This window comes from Pinus tabuliformis, chromosome 3_1, assembly GCF_031772625.1.
Source record: "Pinus tabuliformis cultivar Carrire ecotype Pingquan chromosome 3_1, CPIR1, whole genome shotgun sequence".
Lineage (NCBI taxonomy): Eukaryota > Viridiplantae > Streptophyta > Pinopsida > Pinales > Pinaceae > Pinus > Pinus tabuliformis.
The window spans coordinates 768,881,431-768,904,040 of NC_142301.1; the positions used below are offsets into that span (position 1 = coordinate 768,881,431).

The window sequence follows — 22,610 nt, forward strand, 5'->3', positions numbered from 1 at the left end:
GGATTGCACAATCCTGGATCCCAACAAGCTGCCATAGAAGATTGCACAATTTTTGGAGGGAAGGTTGGTTTCCCTCCAAAAATGTGCAATTTTCAAGGGGAAGCTACAAAGCCTGCAGCTGGACCAAGTCCGGGTGAATAACTTGTGAGGAGAATGGATCAAGTTGTGACCGACAGACTGCCTTTGTGCAAGAAAGACACTAAAGCTTGTGAACTTGATGAAGTGAGGTAGGCTGCTATGAAGGTTGGAAGGGAGGCTCCAAAACAAGGCTAAGAAAAAATTTTGGAGGGTGGTTGGAGCCGCTACAATAGTTATCTAATTTCTGCATTTTCTCTGTTGCATGTATAAGCTAAAAACAATAATTAAAATGTCTAAGAAAAATTTACCCTCAAATTATAGTTTTTAGATATCAATATAATTATTTATGAGATTTGTTGCGATGAATTTTCAAGTGGAGTATCCTCATCAATTTAGAATTTTCTCTCTCTCTCACTTTTCCTCTCACTCATTCTCTCTCTCTCTCTCCCCCCCCTGTCTCTCCTATCCCTCCCTCTCCATCCCTTCTTCTCCTCTATTTCTCTCTTCCATCTCCCCTCGACGTCAACCCTTTCCCCTTTTGCAAGAGCTCCTAGTTGTAGAAACATGTGCACATTCCTAGACCTAAGAATGCACACATGTGCATGCTCCTAGAGCTATGAAGGCACATGCACTTTTTTGAACTTATTTTTTCCTCAACATGAAGCTTATGTGTATCATGAGTTGATTTTTTTATATGCAGGTACTCAATGACAAAATTGGTAGTTTGGGCTACGAATACATGAGAACCTTAATTTTTCATAAAACCTCTCTATATCTCTATTTTGACATTATTTTTTGGTAGGATAGAAAAAATCATTTTTTTATGAAAATATAGACACCTATAGAGATGATTATGAATATTCCACACGCACACATATGAAGTTAATAATGTTTACTATTTTTTATATATTGTTTCTTGATATATATCATACTATTAAAACATATCCCTCTTTTATTTTCATTATAACTTGTTTTTTTCTTTAACCATTTGATATATATATATATATATATATATATATATATATGGTGCACTAGACACTAATATCTATATGTTAAAATGTATATTTTTGGAAGTTAATTCACTTTCCAAGATTTTATGTTATTAGAACATATTCAAATTCATTGTGGAAGTACATAGAATTATCCATCAAGTTAAGAGATTGTGCACCACTAACATGTAATGAGATACCATTATTTTCTTGCACTAACCATTATGGTTAAAATGCAATTTTGTCAAAGCACTGAGGAAATTTGGAAGTGTTACAATAAACATAACATTGAGCATTGATACATTATTTGTTGTCAAGTTTATGTTTGGAAAATCTGAGGCAGATAAATCCACATTCAATTAGCTCACCATATTAGATTTTGGAATCTTTCCCGAACCAACAATTTGATACCTCCATACTCAAATTACAATGGAAAAGTAATTTGAAGGGAAGAACCATAAATAAGGAAATGTGTGCATGCATGAGAGAGAGACCAAATCAAATGAAAGAATAGTATAAAAATATTAATGGCCCCATCCCTGGAGGGAATATGGGGGCTAGTGTTTTTTAAATAGGAGGATTAAGAAGCTCTAGTAGTTCATTCGTGCCCCCTTCATTTTTCCACCTCATCCATGTTTTCCTGCCCATGTTATTTCATCTTAAGTTGTACCACACTCCGCCTCTGCATAAACTGCAAGCCACTCTAACCCAACCTCCTCCAAGGGGGTCCTCCTAAAAAATATACTCACATATGGTCTTTCTTACCAAAGGTAGACCCTTCAAAATGCAGATCTACACCTTTGGTAAAGTAAAATTGTGCAGAAAATAAGAGGGTAAGCTTTGGAAATTACCAGAATGGAGAAAAAAATTGAATCGAAATAGAGAAGCGAATGTCTGGCAAAATTGGATCTCTTTCAGGAATAGCAAGGGTTTTGCAGGCTCATTCCAACAGCTATCCGAGCCTGTGTTATGCCGAGGCTCTACTCAAAATATAACAAACACGCGAACTGCCACCGTTAAGGTTGGCTGCTAGGACTTCGAAAGTATTAATATGAAGTCTAGGGGTGAGATTTGCAGCTATATAATAAGAAGAAGTCAAAGAAGACGTGATGACTTTGATTCATAAGTGTTTATAGCGGCCAAATTTATAGATGTGGGCATTCATTAATATTTTTTTATTTTTATTTTTTTTATTTTGTAAATTTGGTAAAGTATATATATGTGACAAAATTTTAAAATATAATTTTATGTAAAACTGAGTAGAATTAGTTACGTTAATTATATAATGGTATTTGTTTATTGAGGGGGTAAATTTGTTTGAATGGCATATTTAAATTTGGAATCCAAGGTGCTTGAATTTTGTTGTTTATTGTGGACATGGATTTAGTATTATCAAAAACCTTAAAATGATGGTTGTAATCTAGATTTCTCAAATTTTTTGCTACATTTTATCAAAAGCTTGTCAAAATTTCCATTATTTTTTAAACAAATTTGAAACCTTTACCAATTTAAAATCACTTATTATAAAAAGAATTAAAAAAATGTTGAGTTTTTTAAATAGAATATGTATAAAATTTTAAAATGTTTAATATTTTGAGGAAATATTCTATTTATGATTATTTTAAGTGGATATTCCATGTATCATTAAACATAATTAAAGTTTAATATTTAAAATATAGAAAAATTAATTAAGCATAATTAAACTTTAATATTTAAAATACCGAAAAAAATAATATATAGATTAAAGAGAATAAAAAATTACGGTTAAAAAGATAATGTTACATATTAATATGTTGATTTTATTATTTTTTAAACATTAACTCACTCGTATTGTTTTTTTATGATGATTCCAAATTTAAACATTTCAAACTTTATATACCCTGAAATTTTAGCAAACTCAACCAACTTGATAATTAATTATTTAAACATTTATTTTTAATTAAGTCAATATACATTTTTATTTTGGTAAGAGAATGGTGAGTCTCAAAATAAACAGTGAGATGCATTTAATAGTCAAGTTTATTTTAATCCTTACTAGATAATAATTTGGTTGTTAATTACAGGTTTAAAGATAAATGTATAATTGGGCTATGACAAATGTGTGTTTGTATAGTAGACAAATGGAGTGACAACATTATAATTAATTTTTTTTATAAAAAACAAAAATGTTATAAATATAAAATAACAAAAATAAAAAATCCCACTGTGAAAAATATTTTATATTTATTTTGATTCCACTAAAAACTACAAAATTTTATTAAAATCAACATAAACAAATTGTTACTCAAGCTATATGCGGGTGGGTCGAGCGGTGCAGAAATGCTATCTCCTTCCTATGTTGGTGGAGGGTCGGCTCCGCATTATCCATTCCTGCCTGCTATAAAGAGACTGGCCTTCCTATAAAAACTAGAGAGACTGGAACCCAACTTCCATGCAAGAAAAAGATTTAGAGAGGATAAATTCGCCGAGCACAACAAAGTGAAGAGAAATTCGTATCATGGCAGACCATGCTCTACCTGAGTGGACTCATGTGGTTCCAACGTGCCCAGAGGCCAGAGGCGAATCCGTTGGCCCAACAACTACAGATACAATGCCGAACTTATCTCGATTGCAGGTTTCTTTGGACTTATTGACATGGTTCACTGAGCCCCTCCCTTTTTGTTATGGTTTTCTTCTTTTTTTTTCCCATAAATTCCGTTATGGTTTTCGTTTACATCCCATCTCACTATCGTACATAAGTCATTAAGGTTTTGCACATCAGGTGGCATGCATACATGGAACATCCAGCAACTACGGTCTTGCGTACAACTATCAACATAAAGCATCCATGAGCATCCTACTCTGGTCCTGCTGGATGACCATCTCGCCTTGCATCATTCTCTCAACACTGGTCCCGCTCATTTGAAATTTGAAACTCCCACTTATGTGAAATTTGAAAATCATACATAACACCTTCCATGAATATGGCAAAGACTGTCTTACCTGTAATTTTTTTTTTCATTTTTTCTGCTAATCTGTAACTACCAGCTCAAAAAATACACGAAATTAATAGATGTCTTTTTGCGACACAGAGACTTGAGCAAAGACAGATACCACTCCACTTGTTAGTGAATGCAGCAACACTTGTTAGTGAATGCAACAATAACAAGTTTATGGACTGGTTTTTTTCATTGATATTATAAACAATTTGTTATTGGTGTTTTTTTTTATTTCTTTTGGTTGGTATTACAAATATCACTGACCTCCTCCCTACTCGCTCAAATTTTTTATTTATTTATTTATTTTAATTTATTTATTTTTGCAGCTCGAAAAAAGCTAGATTACTATTCATTCATTATGAGTAATATAAAACTGTACATCATGTAACTGTTATGCTAACCATATATATGTCCCGAATAAGGCTAACCAAAAACATAACAGAGAAATGACAAAATCAGAGCCCATGACTACAAATCCTCACCTAAATGATCAGAATAAGATGGAGGCATTATATGGATCATCAAAACAAAGTAGGATTAGAAAATATGAAATGTTAAGCAGAATAGGAAAAAAACAGAATGGGGTACTTGAAACATACCAGATTGGAGGAGAGGAGTGAGTGAGTTAGGTACCCGGCAGAATGAATTCTTGTATATGGTTCAATTTGTCCCCCATTGATATACTCATCTTCCAGAATTCGTTTTGTGAAGCAAGGCCTTTTCTTGATAGAGTATCAGCAACTTTGTTTTTTCCCTATCAATATGGTTGATTGAATAGTCCTTTCGATTATTCCAGATTGAGTCTATTCTGCTCAACCATCCCAAAAGGTTGAGTGAATAGACCTTACATGGTCGATTATGACCTTTGAATCACCAAATATTTGTAGATCCTGGATGTTGAGATAGTCACAAAAAATGAGGAGACCTACCAGTGCCATTACCTCTGCTTTGTTATTTGATCCTTTACCTCCGTGCCAAAATATGTCAATATGCTGACCCTCCATTAGGATAATATAGACTCCACATGCACAACAACCATTTTGGGCCACCCCATAAAAATAGGCTCGAGGGATGCCTGAGGGATCCGGGGAGATTGCCACCTTCCCACCAAATCTCTGGAGATTATTGGTGAATTGACAAGCATTGTATTGAGAGAGAATGGATTCATAGACAAAGACATAATTTTCCTTGTTGGAGTGAAAGAGAGCCCTATTCCTCCATTTCCATATAGCCCATAAGGTCAGTAGTGGAATAGGTCTCCAGTCTAATTTCATATTACCCCACCATTTAAAAGCATCCATGATGGATGGAAAAGAGATCCTGTTGAAACCGAAATGGACTGCCAAATTTTGCCATATCCCCTGAGATTGAGGACAGATTAGGAAAATATGTAAGTTGTTTTCTTCGTTTGATTTGCACATAGGACATATGGCAGGCCCATTCCAGTTCCTTTTTTGGAGATTATCCCATGTTAGGGTCTTATTGTGGAAAACAAGCCATACAAAAATAATAATCTTGTTGGGGCAACCTGATTTCCAGAGGGAAGTAGGGAAGATGCAATCTTGATGAATGGAGCTCATATGTTGGAGTTGAAGATAGATATCCTTTACATATATAGTTAATCGTCCCCCATACCCCTTCCAAATTAGTTTATCCTCCGCCTCTGAATGAAAAATACCCTTGTTCCTCATAGACCAAGTGATCTGATTCCATTGTAGAGCCAGTTCATCATTGAGATCCAGCTCCAACGCCGATTTCCAGATAGGGATAGGTCCTGGCCATCTCAGAATTTCCTTCTCCAAGGAAAAGATCCCTTTTTGCTATAAGGCCCAAAGTAACTACCGAGAAAAGGATATTTCCTCATCACCTCCTGCAATGGGATATAATCCTATAATGATATTTTTCCCCGACTGGAAGCTCCATATCAGATTCTAGAGAAAAAAATGCTCGATTTTTCGAAAGCTTCTTCAAATTTCTGACCCCTGAGAGGATCCAATAGTCCCTAGCCTATACCAGAATGATATGTCTCTGTTGTCCATATACTTTGATTTGATGGCCTTGCTCCAAAGACTATCTCCTAAGACTCCTTTCCATAAGGATTTGCAAAGGAGAGCTATGTGAAACAAATTGAGGTCCATGATTCCCCAGCCCCCCATCTTTTTTGAACAAGTCAACTTTGAGAGTTTGGAAAGGTGGAACTTTCTTTTCTCTTTGTTCCCACCCTAGATAAAATCAGTAGTCAATCTATTTAGTTTGTTGATTATATTTACAGGAATGTAGAATAGATGGGCCCAGTAGACCATTAATTGGACCAGAACATCTTGGGTTAAAATCACTCTCCCAGTGATGGAAAGACATTTGAATTACCATCCAACAATTCTTCTAAAAAATCAGTCATGAATCCACATCCAATCAGCAAAGGAGTAGCCCACAAGTTTTAGTTGATAGCCCAGGTATTTCAGACCCTCATTGAGTGGAATAGCTTTTATATTGAAGAACTGGGTCAGGTAAGAAATAAGTTCTCCATTTACATCCTCCAGATGGAAAGACGGTTTGTCATCATTTATACACATCCCTGAAGCCTTTTGGAACTTACCCAAAATGTCATGCAAACAGGTCCATGAGACTTTACAAAGCATCGTCGATAGTAAGATGTCATCAACAAACAAATTGTGAGAAATGGAAATGTCCCAGTTGATAGCCAAAGGTCTGCATCTCTTTTCTTGAACATCCCTTTTTATGTGAAGACTTAAGGAGTCCATGACCGGGATAAAAAGGAGAGGGGACAGAGAACAACCCTACCTCAAGCCTCTGGCGGCAGAGAAAAATGAAGTAGCAAATCCATTAATAAGAACCGCATAGTTTACATCTTCGACAAAAGTCATTATCCAATTGTAACATTTGTCATTTAGGTCAATTTTAGAAAGGAGACACCTAAGGAAACCCCAGTCAATGGAGTCATATGCTTTTTTGAGATCTATTTTCAATAATGCAGCATCAGCTTTTCTTGTATGCATAGAGTGGAGACATTCCTGGGCGAGTGCTATAGCCTCTAAAATGTTCCTACCCTTAAGGAATCCATATTAATCAGGGGTCAAATGAGATGATAAAATAAGTCTCATCCTATCAGCAATGATTCTGGAAATTATCTTATATAGAGTGTCACATAGGGAGATGGGTCTGAAGTCCATGAATGATAAGGAGAGCTTCTTTTTAGGAATTAAAGCAATAAAGGTGGAGTAAATAATGTGGTTTATAGAGCCATTGATCCTGGCCTCCTCCACCATCTCTAGAAGGTCAGACTTGAATAGATCATAAAAGTGAATGAAAAAATCTATAGTCCACCCATCCAGACCAAGACTTTTTTCCTTTTGGAAATATTTCATGGTTGACAAAAGTTCCTCCTCAGTTACCTTAGCAGATAGAAGATCATTCTGCTCCTCATCAAACATGGTTGGATATGGCTCAATACCCCATATGATGTCATCGAAATCACTGCCCCCGTTCCTATTGTATGCTTTTTGAAAATAAATGACTGCTTCATTAGAGATCTCTTCCCGGACATGAGCGAGATTACCTCCTCATTTTTAATTTCCCAAATTGAATTTGCTTCTCGCCTTTTATTTGCATATCGGTGGAAGAATTTAGTATTTTTGTCACCCTCTTTTAGCCATGTGGCTTTGATCTTTAATCGCCAGGAAGCCTCTTCAATTGCTAGAATTTTTTGCTTTTTTCTCTCCAGATCCCAGATATGAGCTCTCATATCCAGGGACACATAGTTGGCATTCAAGCAAACATTTTTTTTTCCATTTTTTCATTTAACTCCTTCAAAGCTTCCCTGTTGGAGATCTTCTTTTCTCGCTGCCATCTTCTTACACATTTCTTGAGGGCCCACAAATGATCCAAGAAAGAGTGGGAATGACCCGGACAGTCCACAGAGGAAGGAGATAGCCAAGAATCCCAGATAAGATTATTAAAATGTTCATCCTCAAGCCACACTCGATTGAATTTTAATGGATAACCATGTTTGTGGCCAATGAGATTCCATTGGATGGAGATAGGTCTGTGGTCCGAGATGAAGCTTGGGATAATCTTTACAAAGGGGATCCCAAATCTATCAATCAATCTGTCGTGAATGAGGAAGCGATCAAGTCTCTTAGCTAGATAAGCATCATTTAGTCTCCCATTATCCCAAGTAGGGCCCATTCTGATAGGATAAACGTCAAAAAAATTGTGCTGAAGGATAGCATCTCTGATCATGCCTCCCACCTGATCATTTTTTCTGCCCCTTCCCCAGATTTCGTCATTACTCAGAGTGCAATTTAATCCCCCCCGATCAATAGAGAATCAAGGTCCAGTAGCCTAGAGGACATGAAGCGATCCTAGAAGGGAAGGCATTCTTTATATGGGGCATAGAAATTTAAGATGTGAACAGGCCCTGGAGATCCCCTAATGTAGGCGAGAAGGAGAATTCCAGCAAAGCATTTGAAAGCCACTGCCGAGATCCAAGCCGGATCCCACAAAACCGCCAGATCACCGAAAAGACCAGAAGCACTCGTCATAGCCATATGCCATGAGGGGAACATGCGTCTGAAGTAAGGTATGGATTCATGGCAGTCATGCATAGTCTCTTGAATGAGAAGAATCTTTGATTTAGAAGATCTAAAAAGATCCTCGAGAGCTAAAAATTTAGGGTCCGCTCCTAGACCCCTAGTATTCATTGAGAGAATATTAATCATTTGGTCTCATCCCCAGGCTTGCTTGCTCTAAGCAACCCATTTTCAATGAGTTTAGTAATAGGAATGTCTACCAGAGTGAGGTCCTGAATGTGCAAATTAGGCCTACCCTTCCTGCCCCTAAAATGTCTGCTCCCCCTGTTCTCTTTTCGCCTTACTGTAATATTTCCTGCTAAGGATGGACTGATAGTAGGGGATGGAGACCGATTTGGTTTATGAACAGTTAGAGGTTGATGTTTAAGGGATTCTCATTTGAGCAGGAGATCCAGATCACATTCAAAAGAATTTACAGGAGAAGATTTAGGAGAATTTAGGGGAGTGATCAAGATACAAGGAGCTTTTCCTTTTAGGTTTGCAATGGCTTTTGAAGGAATGGAGAGGGTAGAGAGAGGAGGAGGAGATGAGGTCCTGAGAGATGCAGGAAGATGATTTTGTGGAGATTAAGGATATGAAGATATATATGTGATGTGTGACGCGGTAGGGATATCCCGAGAGGGATGGGGAATAGAGGGAGGAGAAGAAATAGCTTTATTTGGATGTGGTTCAGGGGGCAAAGGGATGACAGAGAAAAGAAACTGCCTTTCAGAAGGGGACATACAAATCGAATCCGGGGACTTCGACTTGCTTGAAGATCTGCAAGAGCAGCTGTTCACTTTATGAGGGTTGTGATCGCACCAAATGTGCTGAAAAGAATGAGATCTCTTTAGAGATAGACCTGAAGATCGCCCTGGGGAAAAACCTCTTGGTGAAGAGAGACGAGCTTTCCCAAATCCGAAATCATGATTTACACCATGCTCCATATTGCAATTTTGTTCACCTCTAACCATCCCCGAGAGATTGGCAAGAGGATTTTCAAAATGATCCTTCCCCTTATGTCTACCACCAGGACGACAAGGGCAATGTAATTTCAGGTGGCCGGTTTTATGACAGACAGAGCATCTGAATGGAACTCCCCAATAATCCAACCTCTACTGGTTATTAGACTCACCCCATGATAGGTTTATATGCTCAGGGAATCCCCCTCTGTATTCTTTTTCAATAAGAATCCAAGCAACCCTTTTGTCCTTGGCTCCAAGACATTTAGGGTCAACGAAGATAAATCTCCCGATTGCATTTCAATATCAGCAAGAGTCTCCTTGGTCCATAGTTCAATGAGAAGACCCGAAAGCTTTACCCAGATAAAATTGTTTGATGAGGTTCTACGAAGGGGATTGAAGCCAATGTACCACTTATGTAGAGCGAGAAAACTTTTATCATGAACCCAAGGAATAGCAAGAATAACATCCAAACCCCTGTCATTTAGAAAGTGGAAACTGAACCAATTATTCATGAGCCTAACGATAGTCAGAATATACCCCAATAGAGAGGTCCATCTAGATCTAATCTATGATCTCATCTGGCCATCCTCCATTGCAGGGAAATGCCAACGACCCACCAGAGCACGCTTTGGAAGGCTAGTAATCATATCAATCAGAAAGGAGCTATCCAAATTTATAGCAGCAGGAGGGGGGGAAGACTTCATGGGCCGCTGATTTCTTCAGTGCGGCGGGAGATCAGAGCCGCCACCTTTTTGATCCTGGTCCGAGATCAATGCGTGGGGAAATAACTTATTGGCCAGGGATAATTTCCAATTGGCATTTACGACTGACCTACCTAAGGTATTCTCCTCTTCCATGGTGGCCTGCACCATGGATAACGCGACAGACGCGTCAGAAAAGGCTTCCATTTGTTCAATGAAGAATACAATACTAAATGTGGAAAAGACAAGTGAACAAGAAAATAAAGAAGGAAAGGATAAGAAACCTCTAAGAAATCAATGAAAGGAATAGGTCAGATGTCAGGGAGTTAATCAGTCAATACAAAAAAAATGGGCAACAGAGTAGCCGAATGTGCAGGAGAGACCGTAGATAAGTCTCGAGGCAATATATGGGAATGACGACATATGGAAAAATTCAAAAAAGGAGACTGAATCTAGGGATCATCCTAAAGTACCCTTCCTGAGAGAGCATAACCTTCTTGGAAGCTCCACAGCTGACAACGAAAAAGAAGGATTGGACCTCGAAGCAGAAGAAAGAATAGGCAAGAATTCAATATCAACAGCTCCCATTAAATGGAAAGTGGAAAAAATCCTGCTCCATCTTACGACATGGCATTCCGGTTGACCAAAAACATAATCGATCGAAAAAAACCTGAGAACAGAAAAACCAGAAGAGCCCGAAGGAGGAATAAGGAGCAAACAGGAAGAGTTAAGAATGACTCGGACAAATTATACAACAACAATAGCAATGTTTGCACATACACCACCATGGATCGATTTTTATGCGAAAGTCTAAGTAGGGCTTCGATATAACAACATATTGCTTCAAATTAACTAAAGGATTCCATAACCAATTAAGGAGAAAAGACCAGACATATGAGCCTGGCAATGGGAAAGGCATGCACTGGATATTAACACTGACCAGCTAGAAAGATGATAGAGTCGAACCCTAATGACCTTCCAAACCATCAAAAATTGAATCATATAGCCCTGGATATGAAGCGACTGAGAAAAACATCTCTGAGATATCCTATTATCAAATCCTTTACTACTCCTTTCAGAACAAATGGGAAACAATTTTATCCTAAATTTAGCTAGAACCAGAGAAAATACAGAATAACCGAAAAATATGCTTTCTAATGAAAATAGGAAACCAAAAGGTTACTAACCTTATTAACCGAGCATCCTTCGAGAGCAAGAGTGCCATAGAATCCACAGACACGAACCGACTCCAAGCCACCATCTCAGAATGATAGACCGACCCATAAAAAGAGAGAGAACTTTGATGGTTGAGGAGCAGGATAAGAGCTCAGGGAGAAACAACAATTATTCAGTCCAGAAGCTTGAGACCAAGAGTAATCCAAGGACTACCACTAAGAAGAAGATTCCGAGATGAATAACTGAGAACGTAGACGATACATCCCCACGCAGAGCACGCGGAGGAGAGAAGGCCAAAACCGCATGCGGTGCAGAGAGAAGCGACTAAAAAAGGGATGAATAACCTGAGGTAAACGCACATCGAGAACCAAGAGGCAGCACGACAGAGTTCATGCAAGCATGAGCTCCTAACAAAGGACAAGTGGAGACGCTGTAACATGGTGGAAAGTGCAGCAGTTCGACATGCTATAGAGAGCTACCAAAACATCGAACCGTGATTGGAGCGGGTGAAGGCACGGTCAGAAGCTGAAACGTGGCATATGATGCTGTAGCTCGGCATGCTAAAGAGGGTTACTGAAATGTCGAACAGTGATTGGAGCCGGTGAAGGCGCGGACGATGGCATTAGATGGACGAAGAGGCGGTGCATTCCACTGGTTGGACACCATCGTGGTGCTCGCGCTCTCGCTGCCCCTACTTGCTCAATGTTTTAGCAGTTCCAGAATTAGAGAAAGTCCCTGGTCTTGAAATTATGGCCCAATCGGTGGTATTCTAGATAGTAGATTACTTATGTCTACTTTTAGTTTTTGGTTTTATAAATAATTTTTTTTTGCTTTATAATATAGATAGTTTGTTCCAGTTTTTTTGGTATTACAAACAATTTGTTCCAATGTTTTTTGGTATTACAAAGAGTTTGTCTGTTTTTTTTCGGTATTATAAACAGAAAATCTCATATTTCTATTTTGAGTTTTTCATTTTTACAGCTATTGGCTTTCGTACTTAGGTTATTTTTCTTTTTATTTTTTCTTTTTCCTACAACTATTGGTTATGGTTTTTTTGAGTTACTCTTTGTCTTTTAATTAGGGGATAATAGAAGTGTGATTAAATGTTGGAAGGCTAAATGGTTGCAGAAATTAAAATTAAAATTTAGATTTGTCTTTTATTTGCACATTCATGTTATAACGTTTATTTATATCTTTATTTGTTAACTAGACATAGTAAATTAGATTAGGTAGTTTTTGCTTTTAAATTTTGAAGCACACAATCCTAAAAGTAAATATTTGTGTTTTAACAATTTATTCTTATGTGGGAAATTAAAATAAAAAATTATCATGATATGTAGCTATGCAAAAGTAAGCAAATAAATATAATAATTTTTATGTTTAATTAATTCATAAAAACCCTTGTTCCAATTTAAATAGATATTGTTGTGTTAAAAATTGGTATATGATTTTTTAGTGTAAAAAATTGGTATCTTTTATCCTCAAAAAGTCAGAGATGGAATTGACAAATATAACACAATCTATTATACTTATGTTGAATCCACCATTCAACTAATAGTGAAGATACACATCTTGCCCACAATTTTATTATTTAAATTAATCTTTAGTTAGTAAAAAAAAACATTATATTATCTTACTTTATGTAATATTACACTTAATTTTTTTCATAAAACTACTTATTAATGTGCTTAAAACTTAACATTTTTTTATTACTATATTTCGAATCTTCATTAACTATAAAAATCAGAAAATTTGATTATATAATATATTTTTTTTAAATATGTTTAAAAATAATTATTTTTAAATTTAAATTCGTTTATTACTTCTACATATTTTATATTATTATTTTAATCAAATTCAATAATACAATTTTTTATATTTATTTATTAATTTTATTTCAAATAAAAATTTATAAAGTAATACAATATATTTTAAATTTAATTAAATTAAATTTTTATAATTTAATTGAATTCATTTTTTACTTATATGTACACACCATTTTATAAACATATAATTGATAACTAATATGAATCACTATTCACATACTTTTTTACCAATTGAGATACTTATTCAATGAGCATACATTATAACCATCTAGCATGTATGCATTATTTTTAATATGATGCTATGTGGAAAATAGTGTATAATAATTTATATGTCTATTTTTAAAAGGATAAAATGTATCTATAGATAGTTATTGTTAGCTACTCGTATGCCACTTAGGAAACTAAACCAATAACATATGTTCAAAATTTTACAATTGTGTATTCTATAGTCTACCAAGTAGTCTCTCAAAATATAAGACTAGAAAATAAAATAAAACATGAGTTGATAGAGTTAAAAGCACTACATTATGACTGATTTTCTTCTTGAAAGATATGGCTCACTTGATCATCATTCAGTTGGAGAGTTCACCGAAGTCAGTGGCTAGAGCCTACTGTCATTTTTCGAATAGGAAGTAAAAGTTTTCCAATTTCTTGGCTAGAATTGAGACCTTGCTGAGTCTATCTACCTTGTCCATTAATTTTTCCATGTAGATGGTCATTTCTTACTGAGAGTATGTTCTATCAGTAAGAACTTGTTGCAGAAATATGGTGATAGAATTGCAATTGCTCAAAAAATTTAATCTAAATCAAGAGACACAATTCTACGCTAATCTGTAGAAACTAATGCACAATTTAGAACAACATTCACAAACATGCATCAATCACATACTAGATGTATCTAAGGGAAACCAACTAGTAAAAACCCCTTAAGCCTACATGAATTATTCAAATGAATAGAGAATCTATTACAATTGCTAGCTCTAACTCTAAGCTCAATCTGCAAAAGAATAATTGTTCTCTTTACTCAATGAGAAGCTCTGACCCATACTTAATCAATTTATGTCCCCACCCGAGCTCTTGTTTCCTTGCACAAATCTTGAGGAAATTGACCCCTATTCTTTAGAAATTTCCTCTAAATTGATTGTGCAGTTCCCAATGATTGATCATTGATTGTATGCAACAATTGTACACAGCATACTAGTCTATAATTGATGTTACACTGCCTTGGAATCTCCACCACAGCTAAGTTATTCAAATTCCTTGTATGCATGACTATTTTTGGTTGACTGATCAGTTAATTGGATGATCTCTAAGTTAGACTAATGCCCCATTGCACAACTAACCTCCAACTAGTTCTATCAAATGTTAGAACTAGTTTTACTGAGTACAACTGGAAATAACTGAACTAGATTGCTATAAATTAGTAACCAACACATGCAAACTAAATTCCAAGCCCACTAACACAAATTTATTGAGCTAACTAATTGACAAGATCCATGACACACTAGTTAACTGCTTCCAAGTTGTCCATTGATGTGAAAATTTTGAATTTTGTCATTCTGACCAAGGCTAAGTCAAATTAAGCCTTTCTTGCTACACTTCTCAACACTCTTCCCATGAGTGTTTTAGTATGCTAGTAAATATTAATGGTTTGCATGTAAGAGGAGTTGCATGCTCTAGTAGAGTTACCCATGCCAAGTATCCATTCAATAGTTTCACAATCCAATTTCCTATCTAGAATTAAACTTCTGGCTTCTTAGACTTGTTCTTCAACATCAAACATTACTCTTTGGACTATTTCAAGGATAATTTCTCTATATTGGGTCATAACCACTTGAGCTATTGATTGAGCATGGGTTTGGCTAAGAGGGGGAAGCAAGATTAGGGGCAAGGGAGGGGCCTGGTTGTTCTCTTCTTCCTCCATGGTGAGCAGAGGAGAAACCACCTCTTTCCAAGACCCAGGGGCACCAGGGAGGGGTTGAACGAAGTTTACGGTCCTACGGAGGGAAGGGGAAATCAAATAGAAAGTTTAGATGGGGAGGAGAGGCAAAATAGAAATTGTAGGAACTCTAAGAAGGGGCACAAGGAAGGTGACTATGATGTCAGAGAAGGATAACCTAGCTTAACAATGAGCAGGGCACTCCCAACAAAGAGAAACATTATAGGTAGGGGGTGAAATGGAGGTTGAAAAAGCTCAAATTAAGTCATAAAAAACACACCTCCTCGAATTAGAAGTTCCTAACAGGGGATAAATATCCAAAAGATGATTAATCCATAATTCCTGTAAAACTTTGATAGAAAAATGTCTACAACTAAATGGTTGTGTGTAACAGAAATTACAATTACAGTAAACCTAAGAATCCTTATCTAATTTTGCAATGAAGTAGAGGTATTGCACTCTAGACTGAGTATTTTCCAATTGTAAACTATCATCAATCTTGCATGCAACGACAATTCTATTATAGGATTGACTTTTAATTTCCTCTTTTCCAAACCTATAATCTTTGACAGTAGTAGGACTATAAAAGACTAGGAGTGCCCATGAGAAATAGTGGCATGGAACTTAATAAACTATATCGAGAGCTTCAACCCTCCCTCCTCAATTTCTATTACTCCATCCCGTGTTATGATATGTTATTTCCTTCTTGTTAATCACCATAATTAATACTCGAGTTCTCTTGCATTTAGAATTAAAAAAAAATTCCCTTCACTAGACTCCCACACAATGAAGGCTATCATCACAACGCCCTCCCACGAACTAAACAAAATACCAAATAAGCATATTTTTATGCTAAGCCATCCATATCACATTTGATGGGAAGCCTACTGCCCATATTAAATAGATGGTTTTCATCTCAATGCAAGGAGGTCGCCTCACCAGATGTGCACCCACCCTAGGGAGTTCCTAAGAGGGGATAAATATCCAAAAGATGATTAATCCACAATTCCTGTAAAACTTTGATAGAAAAATTTCTACAACTAAATGGTTGTGTGTAATAGAAATTATAATTACAGCAAAACTGAGAATCCTTATCTAATTTTGCAACGAACTAGAGGTATTGCACTCTAGATTGAGTATTTTCCAATTGCAAACTATCATCAATCTTGCATGCAACGACGATTCTATTATAGGATTGACTTTTAATTTCCTCTTTTCCAAACCTATAATCTTTGACAGTAGTAGGACTATAAAAGACTAGGAGTGCCCATGAGAAATAGTGGCATGGAACTTAATAAACTATACCAAGAGCTTCAACCCTCCCTCCTCAATTTCTATTACTCCATCCCATGTTATGATATGTTATTTCCTTCTTGTTAATCACCATAATTAATACTCGAGTTCTCTTGCATTTAGAATTCAAAATTTTTTCCCTTCACTAGACTCCCACGCAATGAAGGATATCATCACAACGCCCTCCCATGAACTAACAAAATACCAAATAAGCATATTTTTATGCTAAGCCATCCATATCACATTTGATGGGAAGCCTACTACCCATATTAAATAGATGGTTTTCATCTCAATGCAAGGAGGTCGCCTCACCATATGTGCACCCACCCTAGGGAGCTTTTTCCATTTCTACAATTTCTTTGCACATGGTTCTTAGCACATCAAGAAGAGGATGGAGATTTTCTTTCCAACATATCTACTTGTATTGTTGACCTTTGTTAGCTAGTTTATTTGCCAACTTGTTTCCTATTCTTCGTATATGTGATAGTACAAGGGATACAATTACCTTTAAGACTTTGATTCTTGTTAAGCCTACCATTAGTCTCCATCTATTAGAGAACTCGGGGGGCTAGATCCATTTTGTAGTTTATTTATCATTAGGACAATAGTTTTATAATGCCCTTATGTTATCAATTTTTGATAATTAAGATGCTTGGATATTATTAGGACTTGCTCCAAGGATGAAAGTTTAGCCACATTATTAGTTTCATTCCTAGAATTCCCATATAAATGTGAGTAATTTACCCATGATAATTTCTAAATACCCCTCTAAAACTAGCAAGGTCGGGATTACCCCTAGAGGCTCTACCAAAATTTTAACTTTAAGAAACTAGGAGAAGGTGGTAGCTATTTGTTAGGATTTCAGGGAATGGGCTAGGGCTGTGTTGCTTGAAATTTGTAAAATATTGGTTGAGCACCAAAAGTTTGAGAATGCGTGATTCATTGGAATTACATTCCCAATCTCGTGTAGACCACTTGAGATTATGAGGATTGTTTCGCTTACCTTCCCATTATGGAGCTCTAATAGTGTCCACATTTAATGACTAATATTTGAAGATTCTTCTATTCCTTTCCTTACATAATTCCCATGTTATAAATCTCAGGAAAATTTCCATGTTCAGTCCACTATAATACTTTTAAAAGGTCCAAAATTCCATTCATTAAGTGTTGAATGAATATTGGTTCCATTCCAATTTTGATTGTCTAAAAATTATGGCCAAGTGATCCCATATTTCTAATGCAAATCTATAATTGTTAAGCAGATGCTCAGTTGTTTCTATGATTTCCCATCAGAGGCTACATCTAGATAGACTTTGAAAACCCATTTTTGGAGATTTTCCCAAGTTAAGATTTTGTTTTGCATGAAAGTTAGAGGAAGAGGGTCACCTTTGGCTAAAATTTGGAGTCCCATATCCTTTTCCATTTAGTTTTACTAGGGTGTCCTTCTCTGCTAACTATTAATCTACAAGTCTCCTTTAAGCTAAAATATCCTTTAGGTCATTTCCCCTATCGAAGGATATCTTTCCTATATTGGATTTTAATTCTTCTACTTTATGTTTCATTTGTGGTGGCTACTTGTGTTTTTGAGCTTATGTGCACTCGTCAATGCATGCACTTCTGCCACTACCTCCATTGTTGTTGAGATTGAGGTTGTGCCCAATACTAGTAGACTAGTACCATACCTTACAATATCATACAAGTTTTTAACTAATTTACCTCTCCTTTTTCCAATTTGGGCCCATTTCTACTAAGAATCCTCCCAAAAGAGGAATAAGTTTATGTTTTGATTTCCATGATGAATTCTAGAGATGAAATCCCTTAATTCCACCCCCTATCCAAATTATCAAACTATCATTTGTTCTTTCCATGTATTTTTGCTTCCATACATTACTCCATAAAGCTGATGGGTTTTTAAACCACCACCACCATGTTTGGGCTCCTAGTGATTAATTGAGGATTTTAGGGTCTCTCACTCCCAAACCATCGAGGTGGTTAGGATAACATAATTTTTCTGAAGTGACAAGGACACATTTTTATTGTTATTTAGCTCCCCTAAAATAAGCATATTTGTATGTTTCTTATTTTTCCCATAATGGCCTTAGGGGTTGCCGAGGATGAGAATATATACATGGAGATGACTTGTCGAACTAATTTGCATATTTTTTAATACACATCATTAATCACGTCTTTCTGAATACACATCATTAATCATATCAATATTATTTCAAATAGTTAAATTATACAAAATTTATATAAAAATATATGAAAATAACAAAAACAACTATTCACCATTATATCTTTTTATTTTTTAATTAAAACTTAGTAATGAATTGTTTTTCAAAATAATTAGTTTTCACCTCTTAAAATGTATTTTAAAAGGTATAAATAAATTATCTCCCTCCGAAATCCCTAAAAGATTAAAAGATTAAGATTATGCAAGTTACAAAACTCACAATTACTATTGTAAAAAATCTCACCAGATTTTAAAATAAAGTTGAAGAAACACTCCAAAACGGATGGTCTCAAGGTCTTTTGGGTATTTGGGGGTGTGGTTAGGTAGATTTCAAAATTCAAAATTTAAATTTCACATTGCCGGCGCGGGACTGGGTCTTAAAAAGAAAATTCTTTTGCATATTTTTGAATATGTATCATTAATCATATCAATATTATTTGAAACAGTTAAATTATACAAAATTTTAAATAAAATCTATATAAAAATATATGAAAATAACAAAAAAAACCGTTCACCATTATATCTTTTTATTTTTTAATTAAAACTTAGTAATGAATTGTTTTTCAAAATAATTAGTTTGCACCCTTTAAAATGTATTTTAAAACATATAAATAAATTATATCCCTCCAAAATCCCTAAAAGATTAAAATATTATGATTATGCAAGTTACAAAACTCACAATTACCATTGTAAAAAATCTCACCAGATTTTAAAATAAAGTTGAAGAAACACTCCAAAACGGATGGTCTCCAAGTATTTTGGGTATTTGTGGTTTTAAATAAATTATATCCCTCCAAAATCCATAAAAGATTAAAAGATTAAGATGATGCAAGTTACAAAACTCACAATTACCATTGTAAAAAATCTCACCAGATTTTAAAATAAAATTGAAGAAACACTCCAAAAAGTACGGTCTCACAAGGTCTTTTGGGTATTCGCGGGGGTCGCTAGGTAGAGTTCAAAATTCAAAATTTAAATTTCACATTGCCGGGCACGCCAGACTGAGTCTTAAAAAGAAAATTCATGAAGAATGGTCGATGGATGACCATGTGATGGTCATCATCATATGCTTTAAAAATATTTATGTTAATGGTCATCAGAAAACTGGGGTGGTTGTATGCTCCATATATGCATCATCCGGTTCACATAGTTTTTTTTAATAATTAATGCATATCTCCGTCAATGTTCGTTAAGCAAACGGAAATGGAGAGTTGGGCCAGAACAACCATGTAAGCAGGTTCTAATAACCTGCAATCGGGACAAGGGTTGCCCAGATACAAGCCCAACAACTCAACTACACCGGCCCACTAAGGCAGTTAGAGGAAAAGAGATGTGGGATAGAGGTGCAGCGTCGCCTGGAAACCCTCGTTGTCCTTGCCACCGATTGCGAGGAGTGGAGGGCGGTTTTGTGCAGATGTGGTGAAAATAGCAGTAGGGTTGGCCAGTTTCATTCAGCCTGGCCCGACAAGATCATCGTGGCAGAATCATTTATAGAATCAGTGTGCTGTAAGCAGTCTGTTAATGTAAAACGTATGGCAGGTACAGGCAGTGCAGGCGTGATGGTAGTTGGTTGCTTATTATTTCGCCAATATTGGATGAAACACCACACAGGTCTAGTTAAATTGATATCGGTTTTGACATATTCATCCCGCAGTGTTGTTATCCAAAATCTCAATGAGGTCGTTAATTGGGAGGCTATGCTCTGTTGTTAGAAGAGTGGGTCTGGATCGAACCCGCACCCACTAACGTCAGGAGAGTGGAGGCCGAAGTCATGAAAGCAGACTGAGTTTTTGTAATAGCTCTACGAACAGATGTTTAATAGAATGGGATGGTTTAGTGCATAGGTATTGGTCGTGGGTTATTCTGGTTTCAACATTTTATTCTTGCTGTTTTACTCCCTTGCAATTCGGTTTTTTCCGCGGCTTGCCCAAGCATCTGTGGATGCTGGACATATTGGCACAAACAGGTTTCTCGATAGACATTTCTTTTCAGTTCTTTCTTTCCTACAAAGATTCAGATACTTACAAGATGGTGTATGATTGCCGGAAAATTATTGTTCGTTATGTAAAAACAAGTTTAGTTCCAGATGTTCTTTGTTGCTTGCCATGGGATATTATTTACAAAAAATTAGGCAGAAAAGAAGAGGTGAGGTATTTGTTGTGGATCCGGTTGTATCGAGCACAAAAATTGATGGAATTTTTCAAGAAAATAGAAAAAAATATATGTATAAACTATCTGTTCACAAGGATTCTGAAACTTATCTCTGTGCAGCTGTATTGCACACATATCACTGCTTGCATCTTTTATTATCTAGCCACAACTATTCCAGAGGAAAATGAAGGGTCTACATGGGTCGGAAGTTTAAGTTTGGGTGATTACCATTATACTCATTTTAGGGAGATAGGCCTATCAAAATTATATGTAACCTCTCTGTATTTTACAATAACTACCATGTCCACCATAGGATATGGAGATGTGCATGTAGTGAATCGTAGGGAAATGATATTTGTAATGATATATATCTCTTTTAGTATGATTGTTGGGGCCTATGTGATCGGTAACTTGACTGTGCACATTGTTAAGGGATCCAGGAGAGAAAGATTTAGCGATAAAATGACTAATCTGATTAAATATATGAAAAGACATAAAGTGGCGAAGCATATAACGAGAGTAGCTATTATGAACCCAAAGTGTTAGATGATATTCCCGTTTTTATCAGGGCTAAAATTGCAGAGTCTTTACGTACTTCAGAAATTGCAAATGTTACTCTCTTCAATAATTGCAACCAAGAATTTTTAAGCGGGATTGCGACGAGAATGAAAGAAGAGTTCTTTTTTGCTGGGGAGGTGGTAATTGAACGAGGAAGTGTAGTAGATCAGCTCTACATTGTTTCTCGTGGGTCTGTGGAAACCGTAATTGTTGGAGAGGATGGGTATGAGGAGACAACTACACAAATTGAGCCCTATAGTATATTAGGTGAGATGGTTGTGTTGGGTAACATAGTTGAGAAATATAATGTTCGTGTCCGTCATCACTGCAAAATGCTTACACTAGATAAACAGACTTTTGTAAACATCACACAAATTTATTTCAAGGATGGAATGCAGATCCTCACTAATCTACTTGAGGGAAAGGATACCGATTTGAGAAGTAAACTGCTAGAATCCGACTTCGGTCTCCTTTTTGGAAAAGAAGAAGCTAAATTAGCCTTGAGAGTTAACAATCAAGAAAATGGCTCTTCTTTTAAAGATTCAGGAAGAGAGATATATGAGCCCAAAATATGCAGAGTGTTTCCTTTTCACCCACGGATTCCCATAGAGAGTAGAAGAGATGGCCTTGTCATGTGGGTTCCTCGGACAATTGAAGGCTTGCTTCGAAAAACAACAAAGCACTTTGGTTCTGTTGGTACCACCGTTTTAACGGAAGATGAAGAACAAATTTTGCATGCAAACTTAATTCAGAACAATCAAAATCTTTATATTTTTCATGTTGGCGAGAGTAGCAACCAAGTACAGATAGAGATACATAGACAGATGTAATTTCACCGAGCTTATAAAGTACAAAAAATTCATCAAGATGGAAATGTATTGTCTACTTGATTGTATTTGGATAAAAAGTTTATTCAGAACAAAAATATAGAAAGGTACCCAGAAATTTGCATATAATATTTTCCTTATTTTTGTTTATATGTGGTCTCTTTGTTTTTTTTTTTATGTGGCTTCTTGATTTGCTTTTGGATTGGAACCAGGATGCTCATTAATCAAATTGCAACTCAATACACATTTGCAACTTCACCTTCATATTTTAAGTGCATTGTATGGTTTGAATGAATAAAATGTTTAC

General features: G+C 35.9%; 1 pseudogene; it reads left to right on the top strand.

Moving 5' to 3' along the window:
• The window catches only part of LOC149189643 (potassium channel KOR1 pseudogene), a 134,224-nt pseudogene extending 111,918 nt beyond the window's left edge, over positions 1-22,306 (top strand).
• The last annotated feature ends 304 nt before the right edge of the window (positions 22,307-22,610 follow it).